At 40.8% G+C, this 20,124-nt stretch overlaps 1 protein-coding gene across 9 annotated transcripts in view; it reads right to left on the bottom strand.

The window, feature by feature from the left end:
• fam110b (family with sequence similarity 110 member B) overlaps positions 1-20,124 on the bottom strand; it is a 123,588-nt gene that overhangs the window by 72,938 nt on the left and 30,526 nt on the right. For 4 of the 9 annotated variants that reach the window (XR_013547162.1, XM_078397417.1, XM_078397420.1 and 1 more), the window contains exon 2: positions 14,854-14,910. The exons of the other annotated variants lie outside the window; for them this stretch is intronic. The gene's annotated coding sequence lies outside the window, so the exon portion shown is untranslated. The remainder of the gene's footprint in view (positions 1-14,853; positions 14,911-20,124) is intronic. 9 annotated transcript variants of the gene reach the window in all.

Genomic DNA, 20,124 nt, shown 5'->3' with positions numbered 1-20,124 from the left:
TAGGTAATTGAACCATTAAAAGATTAAATAGTGAAGCAAAAACAAGTAACTGAATGGCCCATTCCTGCTTCTCTTTGCCATGTTCTTAGATCTACTGTCTCACTTTGAGACTTTGTGTAGTTAAACAATCCTATAATCTACTTGCCAAATGCAAGGACAGATGCAGCCAATCATTAACGTGTTTACAAGAGTAACCCGAGTAGAGTAAAGATATCCAAAGCATTATATGCAACTGAAGTTCAAAGAGCAAGCACACCAATAGATTTTTATATTCCAGTCATCAGAATAACATTATAAACACATTTCAGCCATAATAATAGGTCACATCTGCTGCTATTTCCCTCTAGAGCACAAATTATATTACACCCAGCAATATCAAATTAAATAGCTGCCATGATTAACACCATTTCTTTTTATGGCAAGTATGTTCAATGATCCATGCAAAAGTAGGATAGTGCCAAGGATCTTCTTTTTGCAATTGCTCGTCTGTGGATGAACCTCATTCTAATATAACAAAATGAGAGTACACTGCTTGAAGCATGTGTACCATATTGACAAGTGTCTACCATTCTGTCCATGCAGCACAGAGAAAGCAATTGTTATGTGAAGCTTTCAATTTGCCCACTGCTGACATCAGACACTTGTGGAAGAAAGAGATGCACAATATCTTGCATATACTCTCCATCATGCTCAAAACAAAGGCTCAATTAAATGGACTGCAAATCTGATTACACAATGCACAAAAAGACATTGCAGGCTTAGAGATAAATGCAAGCAATTTTTTTTACAAAATACACACACACACAGCACAGTAAAATGCTACTTTCAGTCAACTATGTGCCCAACTTATTAATCATGCTTGAAAATGTGATAAACTTAAGAATATACACCATCTGTTAACCAGATATCAGGTTGTACACATAACAGGTATAACAGAAAGACATTATTCGATCTGGTGAAGATGGGGTTTTCCTTGGAAGCGAGTAGATTATAAGATAGGTATTTTAAATCACAAAGCATATAGTTAGAGGTAATTTGCTGCCATTGGTGGGGGGAGCTACAAATTAGGGGCATGTGAAGATGATTGTCAATGAACCAAAACTCACACACTGGTAAACCACTTAGCACTCAGGACACCTTCCCGAGAATGAGACCACTAACAGAATTGGTGCGAAAGGGGGTACAGTATTAAGTGTAAAGGTATGAATTACGGACTGTGCTGAGAATCTGGCACAAACTCCTACTGTCCTTGTGGACACAACAGAAATTACTGTGGGATCAGGGTGGTCTGCTAATATACTGCTCCAATGTAGTCTCCATGCCAGCCCAGGTGCAGCCCTGAATTCCACATTACAACAGTGAGTGGCCCACCACACAGCCCAATCGACCCAACACCAACCCTCACAGGAAGCAACAACCGCCACACCTAGCTGTAGGGGCTTCATTGCTGGACTTCAACCAGGTTTCTGGCACAACAACATGCAGCTCGAGCTGAAGTATGAGGGGAGAGGGGACTGGGGGAGGAATTTGTCTGTGAGTGTTCAGGCTGGAGAACCAAGAATAAATGAATCTGCAGTGTGCCTGATGATGCAGAGCAGGATACCAGTATGAGAAATTTATCTTTAAAAAAGAACATTGAACAGCAGAGGCTGGAACCAACTGCAAGGAATGGAGATAGAGGCAGAATCAGATGCGTTCAAAATGGAGCAGGATAATTATCTGAAAGAAAAAGAAAGTGACAGGAAGGTGTGGAATCGGCAGCAGAGTGTTACTGAAGGCAGTGCTTTTAAACAAGATGGTACAGATGGCCTCCTTTTATGCTGTACCCATTTTGCAGATTAAATAACTATTAATAATTTAATAGCTAATTATAATTTCAATATGCTTGAATTTTAAAATAGATAAAATAGAACAAGTACCAAAAGAGTATTTCTGTGATTTGCAGGAAATATTATTTGCAGGTAATAATATTTGTAGGCAATATTATGAATATAGGAATGTTTTAAGTAATATCTGAGAAATAATAACATTTCATTAACACATATGGATACATCTGCATAATTGTTTCGAGATTGAAAGAGCAAATTAACACCAAAAGTCAAAGCTCAGTTAAGCGAAAATCAAAAAATAATAAAAATAAATTGCATGCACATGCCTTTAACTCAATTTTGATTGACAAAATGACTCTCTCATTTATTAATACTTTGAATTTACCCACTAGAAAAGCCTGGAAGATCTCAGATTTGTGAACACAAATTACCTTGATGATTCAGCAGCAAGGGGAGAAAAAGAGGAGCTACAGCGTATGAATCAACACACACCCCATGCCAACAAAGAGGCTCCAGTCAGACTCCATTACTTGTCATAGGATTTGAAATTAATTAGGTACGTGTACACAATTCAGAAACAAAACTTTTGAGCCTGTTCCATCATTCAATATGATCAAGCCCATGCATCGGTGAACATCCAGGGAATGGACATTGATAGAGTGGACTCTTGCATCTGGGTGTTAACCTGAACAGGACTGATAATATTAATGCACTTTATAAGAAAGGCCAGAGCAGACTGTACCTGCTGAGGAGACTTGGGTCCTTTGGAGTGCAGGGGGTACTCCTGAGGACCTTCTTCGACACTGTGGTGGCATCAGCCATTTTCTATGGAGCGGTCTGCTGGAGCAGCAGCATCTTAACTGCTGACAGAAAGAGACTTGATAAACTGATCAAGAAGGCCGGCTCTGTCCTGGGATGCCCCCTCGACTCAGTGCAGACGGTGGGAGCGAGGATGATGATGGCAAAGCTATCATCATTGCTGGACAACGACTCCCACCCCATGCAGGAAACTGTCACTGCGCTGAGCAGCTCCTTCAGTGACAGACTCCTTCACCCCAAGTGTGTGAAGGAGACATCTCGAAGGTCCTTCCTTCCTGCTGCCGTCAGACTGCACAACCAGCACTGGTCCCAGCAGACCAGTAAATAAAGATAATTACCGTTATTTTATTTTTAACGAATGCTTATTTACTTTTGCTATCCACTTTGCTGTTGTAACCCTGCAAATTTCCCCGTTGTGGGACGAATGAAGGATCATTATTATTATTATTATCTATCCCAACTCTTTCCCCTATTTCTCGGTGGAATATATCACCTTAAACGTATTCTCCACAGTGAATCCCAGTGCCAAATAAAGAGATTCCTTGTAGTTTAGTTTTAGTTAGTTTAGTTTATTTGTCATTCCACTCCTTACAGATCATGCAACGAATGGGACGAAACAAAGTGCCTCCGGGGGCCATAGTGCAATACAAATGCAAAACATATAGACAGGGGATGACAGTGCAGTACAATATGATACAGTACAATACAATTAGACAGTGCAATACTATACAATACATATAGACAGGGGATTAAAGCATGTAAATGGTAAAGCATTTAATCTAGAGTTTAAAGTAGCCCAAGCCATTGGCACCCACTGTTGAGCCAAACTCTCTCCAAGGGAAACACCATATTCACATGTATCACAAAATGCTGAAGTAACTCAGGTCAGGCAGCATCTCTGGAGAAATTCTCCAGAGATGCTGCCTGACCGCTGAGTTACTTCAGCATTTTGTGATACCTTCGATTTGTACCAGCATCTGCAGTTATTTTCCTACCATATTCACATGTAGTTAGTACACCCACCTCGAGACTCCCTGCAATTCTCCAAGTAGATTCTTTCTTATTCTTGTAAATTCTAGTGAATAAAAACCTAGCTAACCTAATCTTTATTCATACACCAGTCATGTCATCACAATAATTTATCTGCTGTACCTTTGTACCCCTTCTGTGAGAAATAGGTATTTTCTCTGGTATTGAGACTAATTGCACCAGTTTAGGATCATGTAAATTTTGAAATATTACATTTTGCTCACTTGCCCAAATCATTGAAACATATCTGAGGATCAAGAACTGACCTCCAACTTACCTTCTTGCCACCTCGAGGGGTCACTTTATTCCTAAACAATTTCCATGCAATACATTCCTAAACACCACATGCTTTAATTTCATAAGTGAAACTTTTACATGGGACTTTATCAAAAGGTCTTCTCCAAATCCAATTCGATCACATCCACAGATTTTCCCCAATTTATTCTAACAAATTACATTCTCAAAGTAATACACTCCCCATGTGTTGCTCAAAAGTTATTTCCCTTTCACAAATTCATGCTGATTTTATCTAATCCCAATGATATTTTCCATGTGCCCTGTTATTCCATCCTTCACATTAACCTCTAGCCTCCCCCCCCCAACACTGGAGCTGCACTCACCAACTTGCAAGATATATTCCATAATCTATTGTATTGTGGAGAATGATAACCAATGCACTATTATTTTCACAACAAATAATTTGCATCCCAAAAGTATCAGGCCCTGAAGGTATAATTTAATGGTATTAAATACAGTTCTCCTGCACTACTTTCTTATTAATACCAATTTTCTTCACTTGCTAGATTCTTACGCCTTGTCTGTCAACAAGCCAGCAGTTTGAACACCGAAGGCTCCAATTTTAGGTAACACACCTTATCCCCTTCACCACCTCTTCACCACTACAGTCTGAAAGGTCCCAATCCAAAATGTCACCGATCCATGTCCTCCATAGATGCTGCCTGACCCGCTGATCATCCTGGCATTTTGTGTTTCTTTTTGGTAAGCTAGCATCTGCAGTTCCTTGTTCTCCATTACTAAAAAAAATACCTAGTCTTTTCTGTAAAAATCTATTGTAAACTATTTGATTAATTGGTTCTGCCATTTCTCTCTTCTTCCCTCACCCCCACCCTCTCATTTTGAATTATCCCATTTCTGACTGTAAGGGGACCTAGACTTGACTTTGGCTGTAAATATTGACAAGGTCAAAAGTTGGAATTGGTGTAGTCTTAAACAAAAAGGTGAAACGGAACAGTTCAAAAGTTCCACATTCGCTTTCTAAGATTGGAACCAAATTTCTAAATCAGCCCAAAATATAATAGAAATCTCCACTAGCTGTAAAAACATTTTGGGATTATTTCAATGGAGTTTCAAATGGGCAAGAGACGAACACAAGTTGATTGCGAAGACTGTTATGACAGGATAGGCCCAAAACCAAGTGATTTATTCCTCTTTGATGTAGCAATAGAAATTACCAATGTTGAAAATAATTTCACAAGAATAAAAATGTTTTTATTTGGAGGAGGCAAAAGAGTAGATGCTGTAATCCATGTTCCAAGAAGGAAATCTTATTTAAAATTTAAACTGGTGTTTTTCTTCTCAAATACTGAGTAAACTGTCCCAGTAATTTATTTATACTTGGGATGTGGGCAACATTAGCATGTCAGCATTAATCACTGCACTGACTTCCCTTCAGAGACTAAAGGTCAACCAGAGCATGAAGGACTGGGCAGCACATGGAATACATTTAAAGGACATTAATGAATAAATTGAATTGTTATATCAACTCTACAGCTTTTATAATGAATTTACTTTTATAAGTTGTCTTAATGAAATCTAAACATCAAAGTTCCTTGCTGCAGTTAGTACTTAGAATCATAAAACAACATCACACAGGACAGCCTGGCTGGGCTATTTGTAGAGTAGGGCCAGCCAATTAGTCACATTCGTCTGTATTTTCCCCCGGTCGGATATTCCTTCAATTCATATACTTACTCAATTTCCTCTTTAATGGTATCTCTTTATCTGGTACCACCAATCGTTCAGATCACAATTTGAAGTTAAATAGGTATTCGAACAACTGTTGGGTCTCTTGTCAATCACCTTTGTTATAGACTATGTTGCCCTGGAAACCATAATCCCCTATTTACTCTCAATGAGGTTGATTATTTTGGACACCATCACATTGCCTCTTCTCTACAGCAAAGAAAATAATCTTGGTCCATCCATAAAATCAAAATCAATTTGTCCTAGCACCTTTTCTGTAAATCTAGACTACTTTCCCCAAAGCGTGCGCAGAATTGAACACACACAATACTGCAGTTGGGAGACAACACTGGAAGAGAAAGAAAACGTGATTTAATTGAGAGCGGTGTGGGATAGGTGAGAAAGGTGCACAGGGTGGAGAGCAAAAAGTGAAAACCTGTGAACCTCTCCCATCTTGAACAAATTTCCACTATTGCAGATTTCCTTACCCCATGCAGATTTTACTGTTCTGAAACAGTTTATAATTGTACCACATTGTACCAACATTGTACCAAAGACGTACAGGTATGTAGGTTAATTGGCTGGGTAAATGTAAAAATTGTTCCTAGTGGGTGTAGGATAGTGTTAATGTACGGGGATCGCTGGGCGGCACGGACTTGGAGGGCCGAAAAGGCCTGTTTCCGGCTGTATATATATGATATGATATGATATGATATATGATAAATGTCACATGCCTTTGTACTTTATCACTTTGTAAATAACCTTATCATTTTCCAAGCTATGTGTAATTTGCTTTGAAATCATGCCCCAATAATAGATCATTGTCATGCATAAATCAAAGTGCCCTTCAGAAATACAATACTTGCAAATTTTCAATTAAACATCACCACTTACTTCTCTCTTCACATGCTGTCCTTTAGCCTTTAGCTAATGTTAATCTAGGCATCTATTATTCTTTTAATCCAATGGGATACAACATTTCCAATCAAGTCAATTGTCACCTTGTACAAGTCCATATTTAGAACAACTCCACTACCCCATCAAAATCCTCGGTTTCTGCAATAATTGACAGGCACTTTTATTTCCTAGCTCATTCTGCTCGTGCCAATTGGTTTCGTCCCAGATTACTGCACTCATATCCATCTAACTGGCCCTCTTGTCAGAAAATTAATCCCAGACCAATGTCAGATTTCTTTATGTATACATACAAAATTAAGCAAAATATTCCCATACACACGGTGCTTCATTTTCTTTGCTATGTTAAATCAAATTATGAAAACCCAATATAAATATTTTCCAACATGTGAATTAACAAATTGACCAGCAATAGACAATAGGTGCAGGAGTAGGCCATTCAGCCCTTCGAGCCAGCACCGCCATTCAATGCGATCATGGCTGATCACTCTCAATCAGTACCCCGTTCCTGCCTTCTCCCCATACCCCCTCACTCCGCTATCCTTAAGAGCTCTATCCAGCTCTCTCTTGAAAGCATCCAACAAACTGGCCTCCACTGCCTTCTGAGGCAAAGAATTCCACACCTTCACCACTCTCTGACTGAAAAAGTTCCTCCTCATCTCCGTTCTAAATGGCCTACCCCTTATTCTTAAACTGTGGCCCCTTGTTCTGGACTCCCCCAACATTGGGAACATGTTTCCCGCCTCTAATGTGTCCAATCCCCTAATTATCTTATATGTTTCAATAAGATCCCCCCTCATCCTTCTAAATTCCAGTGTATACAAGCCCAATCGCTCCAGCCTTTCAACATACGACAGTCCAAGAATATCCTTCCTCAAATTTGGAGACCAAAACTGCACACAGTACTCCAGGTGCGGTCTCACCAGGGCCCAGTACAACTGTAGAAGGACCTCTTTGCTCCTATACTCAACTCCTCTTGTTACGAAGGCCAACATCCTTTATAACCTGCCACGGAAACTAACAATATTTTCAATGGAATGGTCAATTCCACCACTGCATTATTTGTTCAGCTTTAGAGGCAAGGAAACGTGCAACAAGTCTGGCTTTTCTTAATGGGAAAATACAAGAGTAACAATATTGTGTTCAGTACATAAAGTAGTTGGCCACCCAGTGTACAAGATCACTCAAAATGAGACGTTGACTAGGCATGTCACAACATGCTCATTAATTTGGAAAGGTTTACGACAAGTGTAGTATTCCGTAGACCAATTAACAAGATAGTTGGCAGGAAAATCTGTCTGAAGATGAGGCCAATCTTTATCAACTTTGTACAGTCTTTGTATTTCTTTGAAATATAGCTTCCCATTTTATAGACAGTCTCAGTCTTGATGGGTTTAGTGGAAATTGTTGGATGTCAATGTGATCAGGTGCTTTACAAACCCCAGCTGCCTCCTCCAACGTGCTCAAGTTAAATGATGCCAGACTTGCACTTGTTCTGACCTACACCCTCTCATAATTGGGTCCATTCAGAGCTCCTTCTCGTAAAAAAAAATAGCAACTTCAGCATGTTGAGAATGGAAAAAAAATGCCATTTGGTTAAATGGCTAAGTGCCATAAACTAGTAATCTTAATTAATCTGCTGTTTATGGTACATCTTGTATATCAAAGGAGTCATGCTAACGTTAAATTATTTCAAGGAGGAAGTATACCTTGGTTTGTTGCCAAAACATATTTTCTCAGTATTCTCCCAAGTTGAAGTGTGAACCATTGTCCAGGATGCCAGGTGAACATGATCATTGAAGTAAAAACCTCAGAATGAATAAAATGGACAGCAGAATCACCGAGGCAAGGCTTACAAATCTCTAACGGATCAACAAACTTGTGCCCCATCAAATACAAGTCTGTGAAAAATGACAAAAATCTCAAATGATCATAGTCAGAGCTATATAGCATCGAAACAGGCCTATCTCCCAAATCAGCCATGCTGAACAAAATGACTAACCAATCTAGTCCCACTTCCCTATGATGGCCCACCTCCTTCCAATTAATTTACCATTAGTACGGGTGGCATGGGTTATGGGGAGACAGCAGAAGAATGGGGTTGAGAAGGAATTTCCCTCCTAGGATAAATAAAGTTCTATCGTATCGTAGATTTGCCATGATTAGATGGCAGAGTAGACGGTGGGCCTAATGGCCCAATTCTGCTCCTTTAACTTATGAAACCTTTGCTTTCTACGTTCCTAAGCAAGTGTCTTTTAAATGTTGTAATTGTACCCATCACTAACATTTGCTTTGGCAGCTCATTTCATGTAAGCATTTGCCTCTGAAAATGTTTATTCTCAGATCCCTTTAAAATCTTTCCCCATAAACCTTTGCGATTCTGCTTGCTTGGGAAAAAGACTGGCTATTCACCTTATATATGCCCCTCATGATTTTATATATGTCTGCAAGGTCACCCCACTGCCTCAGAGGGAAAAAGACCCAGCTTATCCAGCTCTCCTGATAAATGAGACTCCAGACCTGGTAACATCCTCGTAAATCTTTGTTGCAACCTTTCCAGTTGAATTACAACTTTCCAATGAAGGTTGACTGGAACTGTACAGTGTGTTCCAAAGGTGATCTTACTAATATCTTGTACAGCTATAACATGGCATATAGTTAGCGCACCGCTACATATTTTGGCAGTTCACCAGTCGCCATCGTTAAATTCACCACCAATGCCCGTTGGATGAATAATGGGTGATGATGAATCAGAGTACAGACGGAGTCTGATAATCTAATTGTTGTTCTGGCACCTTTCAATCTTAATCTCAATATTAACACGATCACAGAGCTGTTTGTCGACTTCAGGAAAGGAAAGCCAGGAACCTGTCTTCATCGATGAGATGGGAGTGGAGATTGTCAGCAGCTTCAAGTGTGGATGGGCTTTCTAGGTCGGCATGAGCAAGTTGGGCCGAAGGGCCCGTTTCCATACTACATTACCCTATCTCCAAAGATATGTCCTGGACCCAACATATCGATGCAATTACAAAGAAAACTCAATGCTTCTACTTCCTTCCAAGACTGAGATTCAGAATGTTGGGGCATACTCTATTGAACTTCTACAGATGTACGATAGAGAACATAGTGTCTAGTTGCATCACAAGTTTAGTTCAGTAACACAAATACCCAGGAACGAAGGAGGCTACCGAATTTATTCGAGTGCATTGTGAAAACCTAGTAAATTCCCAATGAGAAGCTCAAATCAGTTGTCTGGGAATCATTGAGCAATGAGCAATCATTGACACAGTGCACTATAATTGCAATGACATTTTTTTAATTCTAAGAAAAATGCAAGGATACGGTAATGGCTAACCTTGAACCAAAAAAGTGTCAAGCTGATGAAACGATCGATAGTTGCTGGGTTAATACAGGAAACAAAATCTCTCCACATCGTCGTGGCCAATCAATGCAGACTGATTCCTGCATGAATGTCAAATTACATTAAAGAATTCAACATCTTTGTCTTCAGGAATTTAGTTAGTTTCCTGGTCATTAAAAACAACTCTTCAGTCCCATAAATGAGTTTGCTGTCATAATTCCCAAACTGGACAGGAAAGTTATTCAAGATCACTGTACTCCAAAATGGGCCTCGAAGATGTCAGTTCCCAGACAAACTAACATTTTCTGTAAATTTATTTATTGTACAATGAGCAAATGCAAACAATGCTTAATAATTGTAGATCCATTCAAGAGGAAAGCAACGTTCCTGACCATACTAATCTCTCTTCCCTTTGCCTCGTATGACGCATCATGGCATTTTCAACATTAAAATTTTACCTCAGTTGTCAGTAAACACTTTATAAAAGATGTTAATGTCATGTGGAGCGTATAGGTGGTGCATTACAATGCTATCAGGGATGATTTAATTGTGGCACTCAAAATTCATCAAGACTTCAGGAGAATTTGTTTTCTTTGGCAGAAAGCAACACCAGCCAGAGAATGGATTTAAGCCAATTGGCAAAAGAATCCGATGCAACATAGACAAAATTTCTTTATTCAGCAAATTATGATCTGCAGTGTACTTTCTGAAAAGGCAAGGGAAATAGATTTAATGATAGCTTTCAGAAAGGGAAAAGGATTAATAACCCAAGGGAACAAAATAGGAGTTTAAGATGCAAAAACATGGCCGCAGGATTAACAGCATCTTGCCACGATATCATTTGGTCACTTGTGCATGCAGGTCAAAGTTTACTACAACAAATGCATTTCTGTACATGGTCCTAAGAATGGGAGACTTATTCAGAATCTGTCTCCTATACTCCTGTTCCGAACTTCTTGTTACTCAGGTCAATTCAACCTGGTGATTTTGCTCCCCCTCAAAAAGGTGTTAAACATTCCCCAACAATAATATCTTACCTTTCTACAAGGACATTGGTACCAGCTCTATTTAAAGTCCAATCCAGCCCAGCTTGAGAAATCCCGTTTAAACACTGCTACCATTATTTCAGGAATCAAAAGTTCTTCCTCATTACAGTTTCTCCAGCCAAGTGTTATACTACTTCCTGTCCATTCAACCACATGCAAGACGAAATACATAAAAATAGGTTTAGATGTTCTTTCACTTTCGATCCTCATAATTCAATCTTTAAAGATATTATTTTTCAAAGTATAAAACAGATATAAATATTAGTCAAACATTTCAACGTGACAGAAGTCACTACAGGACCAATAAAAGACTTGCATAAGACGTGCATTTTTCAGCACTAAGTTTACTTTTGAATTTACTGAAGACAAATGTAGTCCCTTACAGTGAAGACAAATGTAGGTCCCTTACGGTCAGAGACAAGTCAAGTCAAGTTTATTTGTCACATACACATACAAGATGTGCAGTGAAATGAAAGGTCACCAACGGTCCAGCAATAGAGTAATAAAAATAAACAATTTCACACACAATCACAACCAACATAAACAAAAAAAAAAGAACCATCCATCACAGTGAGTCTCCTCCAGTCACCTCCTCACTGTGATGGAAGGCCAGAATGTCTTTTCTCTTCCCCTGCCGTCTTCTCCCGTGGTCAGGCTGTTGAAGTTGCCACGTTCCAGGCTGCGCCGGACGGTGAAAGGTCCGCAGTGGGCCGACCCAAGCCCCGCGATTCGGGGCGGGCGAAGATGCCGCCGCTGCACATCGAGGCAACCGTGGCTCCCGACATTGAAGCCCCCACTGGGCAGAGAAAATCCCGCGGCCTATTTCAGGCCGCGCTGGATGGTGAAAGGTCCGCGGCGGGCCGACCCAAGCCCCGCGATTAGGGGCGGGCGAAGACGCTGCTGGAGCTCCCGATGTCGGCCCCCACCCCGAGGCCTGCGAGCTTCCGACGTCCAAATGGCAAGTCCGGTCCGCGGGCTCTGCGAACCAGAGCCCCAGGTGGTCCCAGCTGGAGGCCGCCAGCTCCAGGTGCATGGCCGATGGTAGGCCACAGCGGAAACGGAGGCACGACCCAGAAAAAGGTCGCGTCTCCGTTCGGGAGAGACAATTTTACAGTCCCCCACATAGTGCACAGCCACAAAAAAATACATTGCATCTAAACACTACAATCAAGACAAAAAAACAACATAAAACACAAAGACAGACAGACTGCAGGTAAGCCACAGCTGCTAGGGCAGCAAAACAAAGAAATGGCAGAACAGATAAATAAGTACTTTGATTCTATCTTCACTAAAGGAAGACGCAAACAAACAATCTCCCAGAAATACTAGGGGACCGAGGATCTAGTGGGAGGGAGGAACTGAAGGGAATCCACATTAGTCAGGAAATGGTGTTTGGCAAACTGTTGGGACTGAAGGCAGATAAATCCCCAGGGCATGATGGTCTGCATCCCAGAGTACTCAAGGAGGTGGCCTAGAAATCGTGGATGCATTGTCAATCGTTTTTCAATGTTCTCTCGACTCTGGATCAGTTCCTGTGGACTGGAGGGTAGCAAACATAACCCCACTTTTTAAGAAAGTAGGGAGAGGGAAAATGGGGAATTATAGACCAGTTAGCCTTACGTCAGTAGAGGGGAAGATGCTTGAGTTGATTGTTAAATATGTTATAGCTTGGCATTTGGAAAGTAGTGATAGGATCGGTCAAAGTCGGCATGGATTTATGAAGGGGAAATCATGCTTGATTAATCATCTGGAATTTTTTGAGGATGTAACAAGTAGAATGGATAAGGGAGAGCCAGTGGATGTGGTGTATCTGGACTTTCAAAAAGCCTTTGACAAGGTCCCGCACAAGAGATTAGTGTGCAATATTAGAGCACATGGTATTGGGGGTAGGGTAATGACATGGATAGAGAACTGGTTGGCAGACAGAAAGCAAAGAGTAGGAATTTACTGGTCCTTTTCAGAATGGCAGGCAGTGACTAGTGAGGTCCCGCAAGGCTCGGTGCTGGGATCCCAGTTATTTACAATATATTAACGATTTAGACGAGGGAATTAAATGTGACATCTCCAAGTTTGCAGATGACACAAAGCTGGGTGGCAGTGTGAGCTGCAATGAGGACGCAATGAGGGTGCAGGGTGACTTGGATAGGTTGGGTGAGTGGGCAGATGCATGGCAGATGCAGTATAACGTGGACAAATGTGCATTATCCCCTTTGGTGGCAAGAACAGGAAGGCAGATTACTACCTGAATGGTGTCAGATTAGGAAAAGGGGAGGTGCAACGAGACCTGCGTGTGCTTGTGCATCGAAGGTAGACACAAAATGCTGGAGTAACTCAGCAGGACAGGCAGCATCTCTGGAGAGGAGGAATGGGTGAGATTTCGGATCAAAACCCTTCTTCAGTTGCTTGTACATCAGTCACTGAAAGCAAGCATGCAGGTACAGCAGGCAGTGAAGAAAGCTAATGGCTTGTTGGCCTTCATTGCAAGAGGATTTGAGTTTAGAAGCAAGGAGGTCCTACTGCAGTTGTACAGGGCCCTGGTGAGACTGCACCTGGAGTATTGTGTGCAATTTTGGGCTCCTAATTTGAGGAAGGGCATTATTGCTATTGAGGGAGTGCAGCGTAGGTTCACCAGGTTAATTCCCGGGATAGTGGGACTGACATATGATGAAAGAATGGGTCAACTGGGCTTGCATTCACTGGAATTTAGAAGGATGAGAGGGGATCTTATAGAACATGTAAAAATGAAGAAGGATTGGACAGGCTAGATGCAGGAAAAATGTTCCCGATGTTGGGGGAGTCCGGATCCAGGGGTCACTGTTTAAAAATAAGGGGCAGGCCATTTAGGACTGAGAAGAGGAAAAACATCTTCTACCAGAGTGTTGTGAATCTGTGGAATTCTCTGCCACAGAAGGCAGTGGAGGCCAATTCATTGGATGTTTTGAAGAGAGAGTTAGATATAGCTCTTCGGGCCAAAGGAATCAAGGTATATGGGGGAAAAGCAGGAAGGGGGTACTGATTTTAGATGATCAGCCATGATCATATTGAATGGCGGTGCTGGGTCGAAGGGCCTACTCCTGCACCTATTTTTCTATGTTTATGTTACTGTTCCACCAGGAAAACCAAAAGTCAGTTTTCACACAGCCAGATCCTGAAAACAATTCAGGGATAAAAATTGTTTCTAGATTGAAGAATAATTGTTGACAAATAGTCTAGGAAGAAGCATCCTGCTAATCAAAATGGTGCCACTTCATACTTTACGTTAACACTTCATATATTCACTATACATTTAAACGTAATAAACTTGCAAGGAACAATCATCTTAAAACTCCAGGATGATGAGATTGGGATTTATACTGCAAGTTTCTACACTTTCCTTAAGATGCACGTTCTTGTCTTATTGATCAATTTATCCTCCTCCAAATCCCTGCTCTTTAGTCATTCACATAATTCTACCCAAGTGGTAGTTTCAATCCTACATGGATTTAAAATATTGGCTGAAATGGTGGGTAGTGATGCATGACCGCCTGGGAGATGTGCCAGCTACCCGAGCCCCAGTGACCAGACTGGTCAGTCTGAAGAAGGGTCTCGACCCAAAACTTCACCCATTCCTTCTCTCCAGAGATGCTGCCTGACCCGCAGTTACTCCAGCATTTTATGTCTACCTTCGATTTAGACCAACATCTGCAGTTTATTCCCTGCCATTCACTACAGGCCAGACTTGCACAAGCAATCAATCCCTGTCAAAATCTCTCTGCTCTTCACTCAAACACAAACCCTCTTTCAGCAAATCCAAAATAGTTCAAACATCATTGTTTAGAATATATAATCAGTAAACTCTTTGAAATGATAGAGATAAGCTTATTTTCCCTACCCTTTCACACATTCCTTCACTGCTCCCGTTAGACATTCCCTCAGGATCACTGGGCACCTGAATAACACAAATTCGCAAAATAACATCATTTCTTTACATAACTGGATCTCCCTCGGTGTTTTTCTAAGATTGCAAAATGACCTGGTCATAGTCTACTTTGTTTATTGTAGCTTCCAAGGGAAAAACAATCCTTTGATGCAGCTCTTGCACGTTAACTTTTGCACCCAGCTTCTTGTCAAATGAACTCAAATGCTAGGTCTCCACTTTTGCCTACAATTCTATTGTTCATGATTTTTCTACTCTGAAATGCTATTGAATGCTTATGTTAAGTGTATTTCCAGCCACACGGCAACCCGTTTCAATAATATTCACACAAGTGACATGTTCATGCACATTATACGGCGACGGACAGCAAGCAAATATTAGTTAGAGAAAGCGAGAAAGGGTCAACAAGAGATAAAGTAACAAGAAGAACACGAGGGGACCAGAGACTCGGTGCTGTAATTCAATCCAGACTATTGGTCCTGTCTGTACGGAGTTTGTACATTCTCCCCATGACTGCGTGGGTTTTCTCTAGATGTTCCTTTTTCCTCCCACACTACAAAGACATTATTTGTAGGTTGATTGGCTTTGGTAAAAAATTGAAAAGTGTGTAGGATAGTGTTACTGTACAGGGTGATTGCTGGTCAGCGTGGACATGGTGGGCCGAACGGCTTGTTTCTGCTCAGTATCTCTAAAGTCTAATGAATGGATGCATAGCAGCTTGTCTGTGCCAACCAAGATGGCATTCTGGGATAGCCCCATTCCCGCATTGGCAAATACCCCCTATCCATTAACGAGACACACACAAGAACGGTAAGCCCATTGCCGATTCTAAATTGGAGGAGGGAAGCAACTACATCACGCTCAGTTCCCTTCCCCTTCACTCGCCTACTGACTTTGTTCATCTTTTCACCCTCCATTCTCTGTCTCCCCATCCACAATTTTCACTTGGTCACTGATTGTTGCTTCCCATCACCAAAAAAAGATGGTCCCAGAAAAATGAGACATCCGAGATCTTCGGTTTTCTCCTGCACTCCGAAGACATACAGGTTTGTAGGTTAATTGGCGTGGCAAAATTGTAAATTGTCCTTAGTCTGTGTAGCATAGTGGGCCGAAGGGCCTGTTTCCGCACTGTATCTCTAAACTAAACTGTTTTGCTAATATCGCTTCTGTTAATCTTTTACATTTTTTTCCCAATCTGTCAGCAAGTAAGACATCTTCCCCCATCCACTTTGCTATTTAATGCTGACTTGTCTTTCCCTGTCTTGGACCCAAAACGGGTTTCTCTTTCCTCACCTGCAAGTGTTGAGCTTTATTTTATTCAGGCTTCCAGCATTTGTTTTTCTTTGATTTTCAACCTAACAGGGGGCAATTTAAACATTTTTGACTTGCAAGCTTAATTATTTAATTATCAATCTCCCATAATATGTAGTGCGTGTTTTTTCTTGGATATCCCTTTAACATTGTATAATCAATTCATCATGAGAAACACAGCTTTGGTGATAATTATTTTCAGTTCCCACTCTCAGGAATCTTACGGTACAGTTGGTAGAACGTACAATTGCTTTGTTCATACAATGAGGCTAAAGTTTATTTTTTTATTATCCAATTTATTTAGAACTGCAAAATACCAACCAATGTGCTGGTGTACTTAGTTTCTGTAGGGCAGCAAAATATACTGGATGCCTTTTGACATGGCACTTTAATTTACACTGAAAACAAACTAAAGAAGCCTTGATTATGTGAAACTAGTGAAAAAGGAACACAAACTTAAACTTATAAGCTTGCTACATAATTGATTGAACACAAAAATGTTTGTACCGCATTAATCCTTTCAAATGGTGAGAGTGGGATAACTTGCCAGAAGATTATCAAATTTCTCAATGTAATTCTTAAAATTTACAAGGGTCGAACTAGCTCTAATATCAACAAAGGCAGGACTTTATGATAACTATCAACCTGGGAAACCAAAACAATTTTAATTACAAATGTCTATACTTTTACAATGAGGTCTGGTGTAAACAATTTTGATATGCACAGCAGAGCAGGTCAGAACTCGTTTCTATCATTCTAAAAACCTGATAAAAGACAGGATCATGTACCGGAAGAGTCCAGGTTTCCTGTTGTGGAGACATTTTACTGGATTTATCATCAAAGCTCTGTTATTTCTCAGCATGTTCTGAGTGATGCATGTGGTATTAAATGCTATTGAAACCAAAAAAATAACAAAAAGGCAATTAAACTTTTGAGGACTAGCAACAAAATAAAAGAGCCCTGCCTTTGTTTTTTTTCTCTCATACAATGATGATTTAAAAACTAGATATTTAATGCCATTTCAAGATTAAACACTCAAGACCTGGGAGATTTCTTTAAAAACATACGAGATGATCGATATCCACATAAAACCAAAAGAAGCAATGTCCAATGTCACAACAGACTTGGAAATCCACTAATGGCATCAGGTCACAAATCCCAGCAATGTGAATGCCTGTAGGCAAGTGAACCTTCAAATAATGGGCCTTCACACAAATGATTTAAGTTAAAATGGCAATAGGGATTTTGATTTGTTTTTAGGAAGCCCCATGTATTCTAGCTGACTGTGCAAAATGTCCGGCTGGCTGGGGATGACAACTTATTCTCCCCATCATCCACGGGTAGGGTGAAAACCAGGAGCTAGATTGTTTTTGTTGCTTCAGTCAGAGGGTGGTGAATCTGTGGAATGTATTACCACAGACAGCCGTGGAGGCCTAGTCAATAGATGCATTTTAAGGCGGAGATTGACAGTTTCTTGATTAGCAAGGGTGCCATTAGTTATAGGAAGAAGACAGGAGAATGGGGTTGTGAGAGAAAGATAGATCAGCCATGATTGAATGGCAGAGTAGACTTGATGGGCCGAATGGCCTAATTCTGCTCTTAGAACCTATAAACATGTGGATCTTAACTAGCTGAACACTTGGACATGCAGGTTAAGCAATGGAAGGAAAGGTAGTTGTGCAGTCCCACCACTTGCTTGCTATCTATGCATTATAATTCAGGAACAACAATTCACCCCAACAATATTATCTGGATGATAGCTGGTATAATTAGTTATGTCAGCAATTAATTATATACTCCCGATTACAGAAACTGCACCCTTGAAGCAGGACACAAGTGTCAAGCAAAGTCAATGAAGCGGGACACGTGTCAAGCAAAGTTTTCTTTATTCCTCAAGCACTGTACAGCTCCCCAAACCCCCAACCAGTTCAACTCCTCCTGGAGCTCCACTACCAACAGGCACTCCTCCCCATTCCAAGTTCCGTGACCCCCACCCCCCGAGCCAAGAGTTCGCACCACGCGTGGCTCACCACCAGGGACTGCCACACCCTCTTGAAACGCCACCATGAATACATTTGGAGTGACCTGTCTTTACACTACAATTCGGTAGTAAGGTCACCATTAAGTTATGCCATCAGCAGGCACTTAAAGTCAGAAGACATTACAATACAATACAATACCTTTGTGAATGCTGGTGGCTTTTCTGAGCATTGTGGATAAATAAATCTTCATTGAATGGGAGCACCCACATTTTTCAAGTCCAAACTCATGACATTTTCCAGTTTGGTTAACCAATTGTACACCAATATATCAAGCAGACATTACAAACATGTTCTCAGTGTCAATGTTATGCTTTCTAAAGAGAAAATAAATTAGAGTGAGCCCAACATTTCCCTTTATGTTCAAATTTACAAAAAATATGGCAGTTGCTAGAAATCCCCTCAAGAGTCCAGGTCTCAAAAATGCATCACCTAACTGATGGCATTCTTGTTGCTATCTGGACCAGAACCAATCCTCTGCTATAAATTAATCAAGATTAATTTTCAATTAATACACTGGTGGTTTCAGAATAAAACAGTTGTCAGGAAATGCCTCCAGCAATAGACATGAGCCTAGAATTTATCACATAATGCAATATTCATGTGTGCCTCATGATAGAATTCTCAGAAAGCAATGTTGTACAAAGGTCACTAAATTGTTTCCAGATTCTTTTTGCATATGGTACATTTATACAGGGAAACACTGCAAACAAAATATGGTAGAATATTATTTCTGCAAAGTCTACACAGCACAGTCAATTCTTCTGGAAGGTCTTCACCACAAATTCAGCAACAACAAAAAAAAAACAAGAAAGCCTACCTGATCAGGTCCAAAGGCCATTGCTTGGAACCATCTGCCAAAAAGTCCCCTTTCTGTCCATTGTAGATACCCTTTGATTACACCAGCATTGTATCCAATGATTTTGGCAACACACACAGTTGCATCTAATCCTCAACCTCTCATTCACTACTCCTGCATATCCACACTCCTGGTCACAATTTTCATCCACCCTCCTCCACTGTAACCGCAAAATCCACAAACGCGCTGACCTCACAACACCAGGGCTTCTCCATTCACTCTAGTGGGCAGGAGTCTGACTTCCAGTAGTATACCCATACATGTGGCTCACAAAGCTCGTAGGGGGGGGGGGGGGGGGAGAGGGAGGGGAGGGTTGTTGTGGAAAGTGTACACAAATCCTGTCATGTCATCAGTTTAGCATGCCTTTTCCAGTATTGTCAGTTACAGACAGCCTCTTGACATTTTCACTTTGCAACTATTGATGACAACTTGTACAAGACTAAATGACCAAGCAGCATCCAGAAGACCAGAGTTATCATTCTCTTCACAGACTATCCAATAGGCTTGATCAAACATTAATATCTTCAACCAAAGGTTTGATAAAGCATAACACAAGGATATGAAAAAACATGTCTGATGTCAGGAAAAGCCACAGGGGCTCCTGCTGGAGTTGTGGTCATTTGGACTTTGTGTTTTGCCCAACTGTACTTGGAGATGAAGTGAGAATCTCCCAGAAACAGGAGTCATTCCAATTGCTGCTTCACAGCTGCTGGTAATTATTTTCATGTTTTTGAGACATATTAACATTCAACAAAAGAATACATTAAATCTTGGCTGTTTTGCATGATGAGAACAAAGCCACAATTAAAGTCAATTAAGGGCAGCACAGTGGCACAGCTGATAGACCTGCTGCCAGCCACACAGCAGCAGAGACCCGGCTACAATCATCACCTCAGGTGCTGTCTGTACGGAGTTTGCATGTTCTCTCTGTGACCACGTGGGCTTTCTCCCTGATTCAAGATATGCAGGTTTGTACCCTCTGTAAATTGCCCCTTAATGTGCAAGGAATAAAAGTGA

Source organism: Rhinoraja longicauda, chromosome 4, assembly GCF_053455715.1.
Source record: "Rhinoraja longicauda isolate Sanriku21f chromosome 4, sRhiLon1.1, whole genome shotgun sequence".
Lineage (NCBI taxonomy): Eukaryota > Metazoa > Chordata > Chondrichthyes > Rajiformes > Arhynchobatidae > Rhinoraja > Rhinoraja longicauda.
The sequence above is the reverse complement of the archived record's forward strand: the minus strand, read 5'-3'. Positions and strand labels throughout refer to the sequence as shown.